Raw genomic sequence first — 13,225 nt, 5'->3', positions numbered from 1 at the left:
TTACAGGGTGAAAAAAGGTTAATAATAGAATTTTTTTACAATGTGTTCTATTGACTATAGATGGCAGATCTGACAGTTAGAATGAAAATTGTTCCAGAAGAAACTAATTATTTGAGACGTTATAGGGATGCATAATTATATTCACCTTTTTTTAAGAAAAAGGGGGGGAAGTTTTATTACAACTGCGCTTTTTAAAGAACAAGTGGAGAAATAAAAGTAGTAATTGTTCTTAATTATAGCTAACTGTAATTGCATACGACCGCAATATGCAGCACATCAGCAGCAGATTAAGAGATCCTGGCATATGTGTAGTGTGCAGAGCAACTTTGAGCAGAGGTGCAGTTTTATGAATATAGTTAAGTATAATTTAGGTCTCGTACAACGAATTCCTTCCGTGTTGATTTTATTTTATTTTTATAGCTATTATGGCAAGATAATTGTCAGCTGGAAAGTGCTGCAGCAATGATTTGTCTGTTACAAAGGAGTCAAAAAACCTTCAAAAGGAAAACTTGTTTTCTTTTACACCAGTGATGTGGTGGGACCAGGGGAGACTTTCCCAAATGCCCTTGTGTATCTCCAGATGCAGAGAGATGGTTAGAGGAATTTTCTTCTTAAACATCTCAATATAAGCAGTACCAAACTCCCAAGGATTCTGCAGCATGGTTGGAAATCTTTGTTAACAATCTATCCACAAGGTTTTTTTTAGATTCAAACCCCTTGAAAATGTAACCCATGAGTCTTTAGAAAATGTGAAATTGCTGCTTTGAACAAAATCCAGAAATGCGAATGCCTAAAGGTAGACTCTGATTTCTTCTCTTGCACCTGCTTTACAGCCTCACCTCTTTCTTTCAGCTGAGTGCATGCAGCTCCTGTTTTTGAGTGCAGCCTTGCCTGTAAAACATTAAGCTGTTGTTATACAGCGAACTAAAGAGGGAGTACAGATGCTTAAAGGAAGCTGCTGAGCTTCAAAACTACTGGCTGCATTTCCTGCTCCAAAACAGATCGTTACTGAAGGAGCAGGGTCAGTGTGCACCACGTTATCGATGAACGTGTGCATGGTTTTGTGATGATAATTTCTGCATCCTCTTAATACGTCAGATGCTTTCAGCCTTTGTCTTGATGTGTCAGGATGCTCTCCCATGTTCCCAACCTGTGTTAAGCTGTTCCTTTTACCCAAAAATAAATAAAGCCCATCTGTCGCTGAATGCCTTCTTTCCAAAACAGAGTTTTTTAAAATGTTTCAGTCTTGGGCCAGCAGCAGAGTTTATTTAGCCTAAAACTTGGTGAACCAGAAGGGAGCTTTTGAACTGCTGAGATAGGGTTGTTTTTTTGTCCTGCTTGCTGGCACAAACCATAGCTCCAGTAGTAAGAAGCTGTGCTTCTAAGGTTTTTTGGTCTTTGTAATTTGGGAAAAGTGTGAATACCTACCCCAAATCAGCAGAGAAGGCTCTCTGAAAGAACTGTGTGGTTTTAATAAAAGGGGCTTCACCAAGATGGACAATAATGCACAAGAAGGGAGTGGCAGATATATTCAAGAGTGAAAAGAAATTGGGTGGAATCACTTCACAGCAAAAAGAAAAGGTAAAATTGATGGCTGGGTACACAAGCAAACATGCTGAGGTGTAAGTGTAATAAAATTAAACTCATTCCTGCAGGTAGCAATAAGAAATCAAAACTTGTTCTTTTACTGCGTGGAGAATCTTGTGATAACTGGCATGTTCTAAATAAATCATTCACTTCAAATGGCATCACTGTAGCAAAAATGAATCTGTTATGGGTCTGCTAATAAGCAAATGCAGGCAGTATTTCTTGACAGCAGGCTGTGATTGTTTTTTAATAAATCTGTGTTAAGTAGGAAAGGAATAAAAGCTGACACCCAAATAGAAATCCACTTTGGCTCCTGTTTTCTCACTCCAAGTATAGACGGATTCATTGACCCAGATCAGAAATTCTTGAAGGGTAATTCTGGTTAGTAGAAGCCAACATGGAATCAAATGTGTATACATTTGTGTATGTGTTCCCAGAAAAGCTAATGATACCATTGCAAATGCTGAACATGTTCCCCACTCCTCTTTGTTAATACAGTGTTGCTTATGCTCGGCAATAAACTATTATTTCTGTGCTATTTCTGTAATTACATTTAATAATCATCTCTCACAGTCCAATAGTATCAAACGTAGGAGTCTTTTCAACAAACTATGATAAATAGCTACTTGCCGAACTGTTGTACTTGAGGAATCTTTATGGCTCTCTTTGTAAGATTTGTCATTTTCTTAATGCAGCTTCAAAAAGCTTCTGAGCTTTGTTATGGACCGTCACTGTATTTTTCCCTTCCCCCTCTGCCTTCAAGTGTAGCTGGGTAAATGAAGCTTAATGTGCCATTTCCAAGCACTGTGACACCCCTCCAGGGCTGGTTACATTTACCATCGCTAAAGTCTAAATAAGTGAGTTTTAATGAGCAGGAATGGCTGCTAATAGCCGATTCAGGTACTTAGTAGTCCATGTTATTTAACTGTGGTAGAATTACAGAACATAAATGGTCTGATGATTAATAGATGAACCTGCTACATATTGCAGTCTAATAGTTTTTGCCATTAAAGAACTATCTTAACATCTTTGGGTTTGGATGTGGCTGGGGAGAAAAGGGCTTGCTTGTAGATTTATATCACGGGTAACTTACACTTTAAAACACTTTATATCGTAATTTCACAACACCATTGCTATATTGTTCAGTAATGTTTATGAACTTGTTAGAGAAAAATGGCACTTGTGTACTTCCATTTCCTGAGGTGGACAGCTCAGCAGATTTATTCTCTCTGGTTAGGATTGTCAAAAATAAACTCTACCCATCCTTTTAAGGTCAGAAATAAGACAGGGAGTTAGATCTTAATCTCTTTTCTTTTCCTCTCCCATCAATTTTGGGCAGTGGTAGATGCACCAATAAGAAAAAAAGTTGACTGTGTTGTTTTTAACATTTCTGATTTGTGGGAGGACAGGTGGCAAGAGGGGAAAAAAGTGGCAAAAAATAACAGATGAACAACAAATGAGCAAGAATGAAGAAATAATAGCATCCAACATCTGTTGCAGTTTGTGCTGAGATACTCCAGGAGATACCACAGTATTTATGGAAATAGTATGAGGACTGTTTTGAACTACAGCTAATGGGACACAAACTCCTGGCTGGCAGGCCTGATCAGAGTCCTTTCTACATTTTTCCTATTCCATCCCATGTTCCAACCTGGCATCGTTGTATTTTAGATTACAAGGAGGAGATGTTAGGACAGAAAGGAGCTAAGTAAATTTACCCTTGATTAACAACTACAAAAAGGAACTAACGATTTCAGCAGGGGCATGAAAAGAGATTTGTGGGATTTTCAGTGGGGTTGTTGTTTTTGGGGGGTTTTTATTGGTTGTGGTTTTTTAAAAATTTGTTTGGTTTTGTTTGTGGTTTCTTCCCCTGGTAGTTGCCGATACCATTCCTATATTTCTGCATACTAAGCTGGGCAAACAAGACTATCCCCTTCCTAACTTATGCACATTCTCCCAAGGTACCTGTACTTAGCATTTCACTTTGTTCTAGAAGTCCTTCCTTCACAAAACTTCAGAGATCCCCAAATGCCCATCTCAGCCCAGTCTGCACTGGCTAAGAAAATGAGTAACTATTTGAATACATAATAGCTGAAGTAATCCAAGTTGTTTAGCTCCAGTAAAGTATTTTGAGACCAGGATGAGATGTCTTTTCCAAGCTTGGCATTTCTTGGCAGACAATCAAGTTACTTCTCTGAAATAAGTTTAAATAAAGCCTCCAAACTTTTTGAGTGGCTTGAAGTTTGTGTACATTAGTGAAAACATCTGACATCAGGGAATACCAGAGTTTTGAACTGTTGGCCTTGTGAGATTTGTGAGGGAAATATGGGCAGGAAGACTGAGGTGTGGGCATTTAACAGAAAACAGTTGTTAGGATGGCTTTTTCTTTTTGGCATTTATGACTGAAGACATCAACATTTGACCCAACCAATGGCTCATCATAAAGTCATTTGTGTGAATCGTACACATAACTGGGCCTCTCACCCTACACAAGTATGACAAAGTCTTAAATATCTGAAGATACTTACTGAAGCCCTGTACAACATGTCAGAAACTAAGGAACTAATCTAGGCTATTACCATCTATAGAACTTGAATAATTTCTATGTCTTTTTGCATATATCTCATGCAACCTTGAGAATATATGACTTGGAGTTGCTCAGCCTGGAGAAGAGAAGGCTCCCTGCTGTGCTATAGCACCTTCCAGAACCAGAAAGGATCTGCAAGAAAGAGAAGGAGGGACACTTCATTGGGGAGTGCTGTGACAGAAGAGTTAGCAGATTTAAACTGAAGAGGGTAGATTTATATCAGATATTGGGAAGAAATTATTCCCTATGAGGGTGGTGAGGCCCTGGCACAGGTTGCCCAGAGAAGCTGTGCCTGCCCCATCCCTGGAAGTGTCCAAGGCCAGGTTAAATGGGGCTTTGAGCAACCTGGTCTAGTAGAAGGTTCCCTGCCCATGGGATGATCTTCCAGCCCAATCCATTTTATAACTCCATTATTCTTCTATCAATCAGCACATGGCCCAGAATTCTCCCGCAGTTCTATATTTGAATAACTAAGTTTGACCCGAAGTTCCTGCTGAGACTTTGGATGTGATTCCTCTCCTTTCCTTGGCACAGTAAGAAGAGATGGTGGTAAAGTAACACCACACCAGTGGCAGTGTAGCACGAGCTACAGGTCAGTCAAATACCAAATGTGTAAGATTTTCTACCCTGGGAGATTACAGCAGGTTCAATGAGCATATGGGGAAGAACATCTGCTCTGTTTTGGATGATCTTCCTTCTCATTTTGGAGAGAGACAGAGGGTATTTTCCTCCTGCTGAGCTCCCTGAGGCAGTTGCCTGGGCATCACTTCTTTCTCTTCCTGTACTAACAGGGCGAGGGTGTTGGAGTCGGTACCATGGTGGATTCTCCCCCATGTTCTTCCTGCTGCTTGCTGTGTCCTGGAAAGACAAATCCTGTACCCACAGTGCTTTCTTTCTTCATTTCCAAGCTTTCCAAGCTTTCTTAACTTTCAAAATGCTCCACTTGCCTGAGAAAACACATAGCAGCAGCCACATCCAGAAAGGCAGAGTCTGACCTTGGAGCAAAGCACCAGAGGGGGATCTTCATTTCCTCTCCATGCTCTGGCATTTCTCCCTAATGACCCTGGCTGAATTGCATCCCATCCATGCCCCCATTACCAGCCTCTCAAATGGACACTGCTGTGTTTCTCCCACCTATTAATTTCTATCTTTCTCTTTAATAGCAGAGCAAAAGATGTATGAGGGAGAAGTTTCATGTGATGTCCTTGGTGGGTAGTTAGACAAGGGGCCAAAATCTTAGCTGGGAGTGGTAGTTAAATTGAAAGGAGTGAGAATTTGGCCTGAATTATGCTTTGACTTCTAAGTTATAATATTGCTGTCTTCAAAGATGTTGGGGTGAAGGGTAAATCAAAACTTAAGTTTTTATAAAATATATAAAATAGTCACAATGAGGGCAGGTTTTATTTGGGATATTATTTGTACACAGGATGTACACTGGACTTGAACATATTTTCTGGCAGGTGGTTATCACTGACTACATAAAGATTTCTTTCCTCATACCTAAGGAAGAATAAAAAAATTCAGAAGTAGCAAATTTAGAATACTGAAAAATGTGGCTTTAAAAATAATTGTGGGAGAAAACAACAAGCATGTTTGTTCATGTCCTTTATCTCAGTCAGCTAATCTTGCAGAATGTCACATTGCATAGAAATAGATTTTTACATATGAACTTGTTACATCACTTCCTAAAAAAAGAGTATTTAGCTTGTACTTAAATAGCACATTCAGAGACTGTTTATGCAGAATTTCTGCTGCAAATGTGTGATCCTTGTTAGGTAGCTAAGCTCAGTGTGAAGATATAACATGGCATTGTATTTAATTGCTGCTTACTGTGTGAAAGATAAAATACTTACAGAAGTATCAGTTTGAAATCTTGATAATTTTTAATAGTTTAAGGGTTTTAAAAGATTAAATTGATTTTGACCATTTTGATGTTTAGTTGGCATAGGGAACAATTCTACCAGAAAGATATGTAAAGAGCATGTGATACAGAAAATACAGTCTTCACTGAAATCTATTAAATTAATCACAGCAAAACTGAATCCAGAATTTAAACCCTATATGTTGCCAAATGTAGCCAGTTTATGTTGCTGCACACTAACAAATCTGAGAAACTATCCAATTTAACACCAGTGAAATATCATGTGTCTCACAATGGTATTTCAATACACACTATTAATTCTTCCAAGTCAAGGCAGGCCCAGTCCCCAATGTGATTTTAGGAAGAGCATAGACAACAATGTGTCTTTGTAGGTGCCATTTTTCACCTGGAATGTAAAATCAATGTCCTGACCATTTGTGGTCATTAAAAATCCCACTGCACTATTCTGCAAGAGTAGAGGCATTGACTCCCAAGTCTTGGTGAAACTCCAAGAAAGTAATTATATTCCTCCTGATACAACCTTCTTTTACAGCTAATTTAAAGTTTGTCTTCAGCTGTTCTCCCCTGCTTTGAGTGGAAAATCCTTCTTATCCCTTCGTAAACTTTTCTTTAGTTCTGCTTTATACTGACAATTAGTGGCTGTCTTTTGCCACATTGCTGATGCATGTCTAGGAGCAGAGAATGTGTCTGCAAGTATGGACCCCACAATTAAAAAAGATTTATTGGTCTGGTTGAGGGGTGTTGTTCAACAACAGACTTTGGAGCCTTCTCCACCCCAATTTTCTTGTGTTGCTCAGTCAGTGGTGCAGTGTCAGTGTACAGGCAGAGCCAGGAAAAAGTGGTCAAAAGCATCAGGTGAACAGTTTGTTCTGGTAAGTCAGATTTGCCCCCAGGGCAAAGCAAAGAATAACTTATAGTTATGAAATATTTGGAAATATTTCAAGTAGAACTTCCTAGTTATCAACATTATTGCAATGTGTTTTACACATCAGCACTCTTGGCATTATCCAGTTATGCCCAGTGGATATTCTGGAAAAAACCTGTAACTTTTCAAGTGATCATCCAAAATACATCACTTTTCTTCAACATGTACTTTTTTCTGTTTACAAATATATCCCTTCTAGTAAGATCAATGCTTATGTCAGTGGTATGACTCTGTTTAATGAAGGGCTGAATGATTCACCCAAATCAGAAATATCAGCTTAACTTATTGGAGTTTTTTGTGCTTTAAGGAAAATGAGCACGAGTAATGGAAGTTACTGCTTCTGTACTTCCCAGGGAATCAAAGGGGTCATGTTCACCTGTCCTGGAGAGGAGAGGACCTTTTAAACCTCCTTGTTGAAATGTTGACTGCTGGTTCTGATGCTTAAAACCAAGACCTCAGGGTTAGGACACCTCTCTTTCCAAACTGGAAGAATCCCCTATTCTGCATCCTGGGGCTTTTCTGCTTGCATCTGAGCTGCATTCCTATTAGCACACCATGCAGATCCCTTCTCCAGCTTCGCCCTTATCCTCATGTGCCTTGTGTGCTGTAGGCGGGCTTTATCCTCTCCCCAAAGTGTGAGATGGAAAAAGGAAGAACGGTAACACGATTGCAGGAATGTGTTGCTGCCTTTTTTTTTGCATCTTCCCCAGCACCCCGACAGATTGCTTAGCTAGAATCCATATGCTTTCCTTTGCAGAACAAAAATTGTTCTCCATGGAGACCTAAAGCTTCCAAATCACTAAGGGTCATGATCCTGCAGAACTAAAAGATGATTTCTAACTGTAATCTTGACTTGTATGGTTTGAACTCAGAACTTGCTCAGGTTACTGGCATGCATTTAGCCCAGATGACCTCAGCTGTCCTTTAAAACCTGCCCTGTCTCTTGTGCCTCAGTTTACATTGCTGCAGAAACACAGCAAAAATCATCAAATGGTTTGGGTTGGAAGAGACCTAAAATATCATCTCATTCCAAGCCTCCTGCCATGGGCAGGGGCGCCTTCCATTAGACCAGGTTGCTCCAAGCCCCATCCAGTCTGGCCTTATCACTTCCATGGATGGGGCAGCCACAGCTTCTCTGGGCAAACTGCAAAATGTAGCAGTTTCAAACTTCAGAGCTGTGTTGTGCCAAATCCTGCATGTAGGTGGGTAACAACAGCTGCCAGTCAGCCTCAGAGAGCAGAGCACCATATGATTTCTCAGTGAACAAAACATTTAATATAAACACAACACTTTCCAGATATTATGAAGAGTTTTTCTGAACAACTCTTTTTAAACAGAACTATTAGGCAGTAAAGTCTGTTTGCTGATCTTTATGCAGATCTTCCCACTTCCACTTCACTGTAAGGTTTTGACTAAAATATTTATACTTTTCTGCTTTGGTATACATCCTACTCCAATCCTACAGGCAGGATTTCTCAGCCTGTAGAGAGAAATGACAAAATGCGTGTGTGGTTCTTGGTTCACCCACACTGGCTCTTTGGGCTTTGTGGAGAGCTGCATGGCCCTTTCAAGAGTGCAGAGCTCCTGCAGTAGGTCAAAGCTCCTCACAGGTCTCAGAAGCAATTTGTAACTTTGTTTCTTTGCAAAACCCCATGGGAGGGTGCAGTATTTTGGGGTGCAGACCTCCCACCCAGCACCCTCCTGGTTTCAACCTACATCTTCCATGCGTACAGATCATGTTGTCCCAAATCTGTCCTTTGCAGCTGAACACAAAATGCTTAGAAATTGTAAATTACTTTCCTGAAAATGCTGCCCTGCTCTTCCATAATGCCACCTTCCTCATCACAGCTTTTCCAGGGTCTTCAGCCATGTCTTCTCCTTGCCTTAGCAGTGTTGAGCATCAGCTCATCCCATTTGCATTGGAGCTGATTTCAGTGGAATTCAGGGCAGCTCTAACAAAGCATTCAAGTTTCTATCCTCACTCTTTTTCAAGGTCATCCTTTCATATCTCTGGCAGGATGTAAAAATACGTGATCTTATATTCATTCTCCCTTTGAGTATTATCTTCTTGTTTTCATCCAAGAATTTTTTGCTTCCTGTAGATACAGTAAATTGTGAATTATATTTATTGTGTGTGTCATTGGGGAGTACCAGCGGTCTGAAAATTGTGTGTGCAAGTCTAGTTTCGGTTTCTTGAATGACTACAGAATGAGTATCTATTATCTTTAAACAAACTTTAAGGGTTTTCTTGATGAGTAATTTGCTCCAAAAGATTTTCTTTTTTAAACTCCCATGAAATATATTTATAGAGTGGTGTTTCAATTCCTGATATTTATAGGAGCACTTATCATGGACATTAACCATATTCAGCAGTCCATGTATCATTTCTTTTCAATGGCATGGTGAGGATAATTGTGTTTGTTTTCTGGGAAATAATATTTTTAGTTTCATAATCTAATGTGGGGTTAATTTGTTTTTGTAGTAGAAGTGTTTACTGAGTTGATGAGAAAGAGTGAAATCTTTGGATCGTTAGGAACTAATCAGACTTTTACTTGTGACTTTGAGTTTTGAGTTGGATCTGTATTTCAAAAACCACTACCTTACATATTTTTGCTCAAAAATGGAATTTGATGTCACCAAATGTGAAATTTGCAACAAAATTAACTGCATTAAAAATGTATGTTAAAGACCTGCAGTGTCTTTGTTTAACATTCAGATCACATTCAGATTTTTTTACTACTGCATCGACTATTTAATAATTGTTTCCACAATGCTAACATCCCTTGTAGAGAAAGTTATTTAACACGAATGAAAATCTTTAGAAATTTAGATGCACCAATCACTCACTGCTCTGCTCAAAAACTGAGAGTGTGGTTCCAGTTTAACATCCTCTTTTAAGCGACATGATTCTGCTTCTTGATGCTTCCTGCAACACCCACCCACGATTTGCCGGTTGTCTCTTTAAGCTGGATGAGCAACTGCTATTTTATAGAATGCGCTGCCATACCCTAAAGCAATAGGGTTTGTGCCATTCTGTTATTGGGACAGCAATGGGTAGCTAAAGGCTACAGAGCCTCTTTAGAAGAAGAAAGAAAGAAATGCCCAGATCCAGGTTCTTTCCTTAAAAAAAAAAAAAAGCATTTCAATGAAAAGAGATGATGTCTGGGATTAACAGTGGAAGAGGGAAATGTCCTGACAGTTGGAACCATTTAGTTATTCAGTTCTTTGATAGGTTACAAAAAAAAAATCATATTAATTCTTTGAAGTGTATAAGTCATGAGTAGGGCTTGGAAAATAAGGTGGTGTGATACCAGTGTGCAGGAGTTTAATGCAAATAAAATACCTAAAATGTACAGTTGTATCAAATAACCCCATAGAAATGAGTCTGTATTGCTCTACTCTAATTTCTTTTTCTTATCTCTTTGCATTCACTTGCTCTTTCTCCTGCCTCTCAACTTTGATGTAATTTATATCATGGACTTTGTTCATCACAGACACCTGCTAAATATGTACCTGTCTGCTTTAGCTGGGGTGGGAACTGTTTTTTTCTGAAGGGCCTTAAATATCTGCTGGACTGTTGCTGAATGGTGCATGCAAGAAAAGAGTGTGAGCCCTTTTTTATTTCTTGCCTAATCTTCTTTGCAACCACTGAACACAGTTCTGATCTGTGCCTTTTGAAGAAAAGCACTGGGAGGTTTAAGGTAACCTTCTGTGCCCAGTAAACTGCACAGCTTGGAGATAGAGACTGAAAATGCAAAGCTGTGCACGTTTAGAGGGACCATTTCATTTCCTCTGACATTGTAAGGGAGATTACAACTGTAACCATTAAGGAAACAGCCTGGTGTCATTGTGGGATGTCCAATAAATTAAAAAAAATGTAATTAGAAAAAATTAGACCGTCATAGATGCTCACATTTCATGTAGTGCTAAAAAGCACTAGAAAGATCTAGAAAGATCTCCTGAAGAGGAGCTCTGAATTATTGTGGTTTTAATATATTAACTCTGTAGTTGCCCCATCAAGAAAAGTGACCTCAGAACATGAGGAAACCCTAGAAGAGCCCTCAAAAATTTATTTCTTTATCGTTTTGCCTTTGGATTTATAAATATATTACCCTTTGGGGTTCAATCTGTATATATAAGGTTCTTACTCTTGCAACAAAAATATATAGGGCTGTTTCACTACAAAGAGATCACTAGATCTATAGTTTTGGAAATTGCTTAGGCAAGGAAGATTTTGGGACCTATCTTAATTACTATCACCTCCCCTTACAAAAAAATTATTCCCCTCCAACTGTAAAGGTGGATGGAAGGATTTTCTCTGCTGTAAATAACAAAATATAATGTTGAGAATTGTTCCATATTAAGTTCCACCTACAGATGTGAAATTTTGCAGTTCCTATCTCAGCTGAAGCAACCAGGGTATGAACTAACCAGTTACCTTTCATGCAGAAAATTTGTATATTGGATATACATTTTATAACTGGACAAGAAGACTGTGGAATGAGATGGGCATCTGGTAAAGTCTAAGACAATGCAGCCTCTTATGCCTTCTTGCTGTTTTTTTAAGTCCTATGTCTGGGAGAGAAATGAGAAATGGAGCTATGCAGCTATTTTCCTGATTCTAGGCAAATTTGCTGGGGAGGGAAACAAGGACATGCAGTGGTGATAAATATGGGATGTATTATAAGGCCTGTGAACATAGGTAATGTTAATGTATTTAATTGTACTTTAATGTGACATACCACTGCATTAGCCCACTTTCACTATCTTGCATTCAGCTTCCCTCAAACAAATTGCACACCCACAAAAGGGTTTCAGACAAGTAAATTGGACGAAAAGTCACATATTTAGAAAATAGCTGTTGTTTAGGACCAGCATAAGAAGATTTAACATTAACATGGTATTTTCTCAGTGCATAACCTGCTTGTAGAACTGTCTAATGCCTTGCTTTTGCTGCAGCACTGAAATAAAAGGGAACATTTTTCACTGGAAAATTGGCCCAGTGCTACGTTTTGTCTATGTAAGATCATGCAGTGCTGGCATTTGAAATAGTGATAATTTTATGCCTAAAAAAATGAGTAATTGTACCACGGAGAACTTGATTCTGATAGATCCTTAGATCACACTCCATCATCTGCTTTTTCACATTCTTTTGTATATGATCAGGGGGCCACTGCATCCGCCGGTGACGCCTTTGCATACAGAGCTGTGGCTGTGTGTCTGCACTCCTATAAAACATAAGCACTACAAAGGCATCTTAAAAATTTTATAGCTGTTTAAAACACAAACTAAACTTTCCTCCCTTTGTGTCTTTCAGAGAGACTGCCACAGAGTTATCTGGAACATTACCAAGGTAAGCAAGTTGCTCTAAACTGCATCTGTGTGTCAATGTCTGGAAGGTGCTGAAAGAAGCACGACCTTTGGAGGCAGAACATGATCCTTTTCCTAGGGAAAACTGCTGGGATTCTGAGAACTGGAGGTGCAGAGAGGAGAACGCTCCCTGCATGTCACAGACAGACAAATGACACTGAAATACTGGCACAGCCAAGCCCACACAGCTTAAAGCGACGGGTTGAAGTTGCTTTGAGGCTCAGCACAGTTGTGCACCTGATGAGAAAAATCCCAGCTGTGGCTTCCTTCCAGCTGTGCAATTATACCCATGGCAGGTGGTTTGGCTTTTGCTTTACATTTCACCTGAGGGATGAGAGGAGGGAAACTTGGAGGTAGGAGGGGAAAAAAAGCAGGAAAGCAGCTTAGACCAAATTCTTCTATGCTGAGAAACCTTTTCATAACATAATAGAAGTAGACAAGACTCCCAGGCTGTCTGACCTGACTCCCAGATTTTTGAAGAGAGACCTGTCTACATATTGTCAGAGAATGCAATAAAATGCTGTAATCATGCAGATAGAGAAAAGGGTGGCGAGAAGAGAAACAAAAAAATCTGATATGGTAATCTGTCAGCGATGCCTGGTGAGTTAAAAAAAGGTGCTCTCAGTCCTCTTGTACCTTCTGCCACTGGTTTTGCTCTCTGAGGTGCAAGGGGTTTTAGTGGGATTATGATTTTGGGGGGTTTTGCTATCCTCTGGTTAAAGCAGTGTTGTAGTTCAAACAACATACAATGTAAAAAGAATATTTCATCAGTAAGTAGAGTTTTGGAGAGTTTTCTTTAAGCATGACAATACATGCAAGTTGCTTTTGATTCTAAGGCAGAAAAAAAATTTCCACCTTTCTTTAGAGGGTGTGT

General features: G+C 39.3%; 1 protein-coding gene across 3 annotated transcripts in view; it reads left to right on the top strand.

Moving 5' to 3' along the window:
- The window catches only part of CELF2 (CUGBP Elav-like family member 2), a 543,341-nt gene that overhangs the window by 228,739 nt on the left and 301,377 nt on the right, over positions 1-13,225 (top strand). For all 3 annotated transcript variants that reach the window (XM_053977017.1, XM_053977018.1, XM_053977019.1), the window contains one exon: positions 12,299-12,334. The gene's annotated coding sequence lies outside the window, so the exon portion shown is untranslated. The remainder of the gene's footprint in view (positions 1-12,298; positions 12,335-13,225) is intronic.

This window comes from Vidua macroura, chromosome 5 (assembly GCF_024509145.1).
Source record: "Vidua macroura isolate BioBank_ID:100142 chromosome 5, ASM2450914v1, whole genome shotgun sequence".
Taxonomy (NCBI): domain Eukaryota; kingdom Metazoa; phylum Chordata; class Aves; order Passeriformes; family Viduidae; genus Vidua; species Vidua macroura.
The sequence above is the reverse complement of the archived record's forward strand: the minus strand, read 5'-3'. Positions and strand labels throughout refer to the sequence as shown.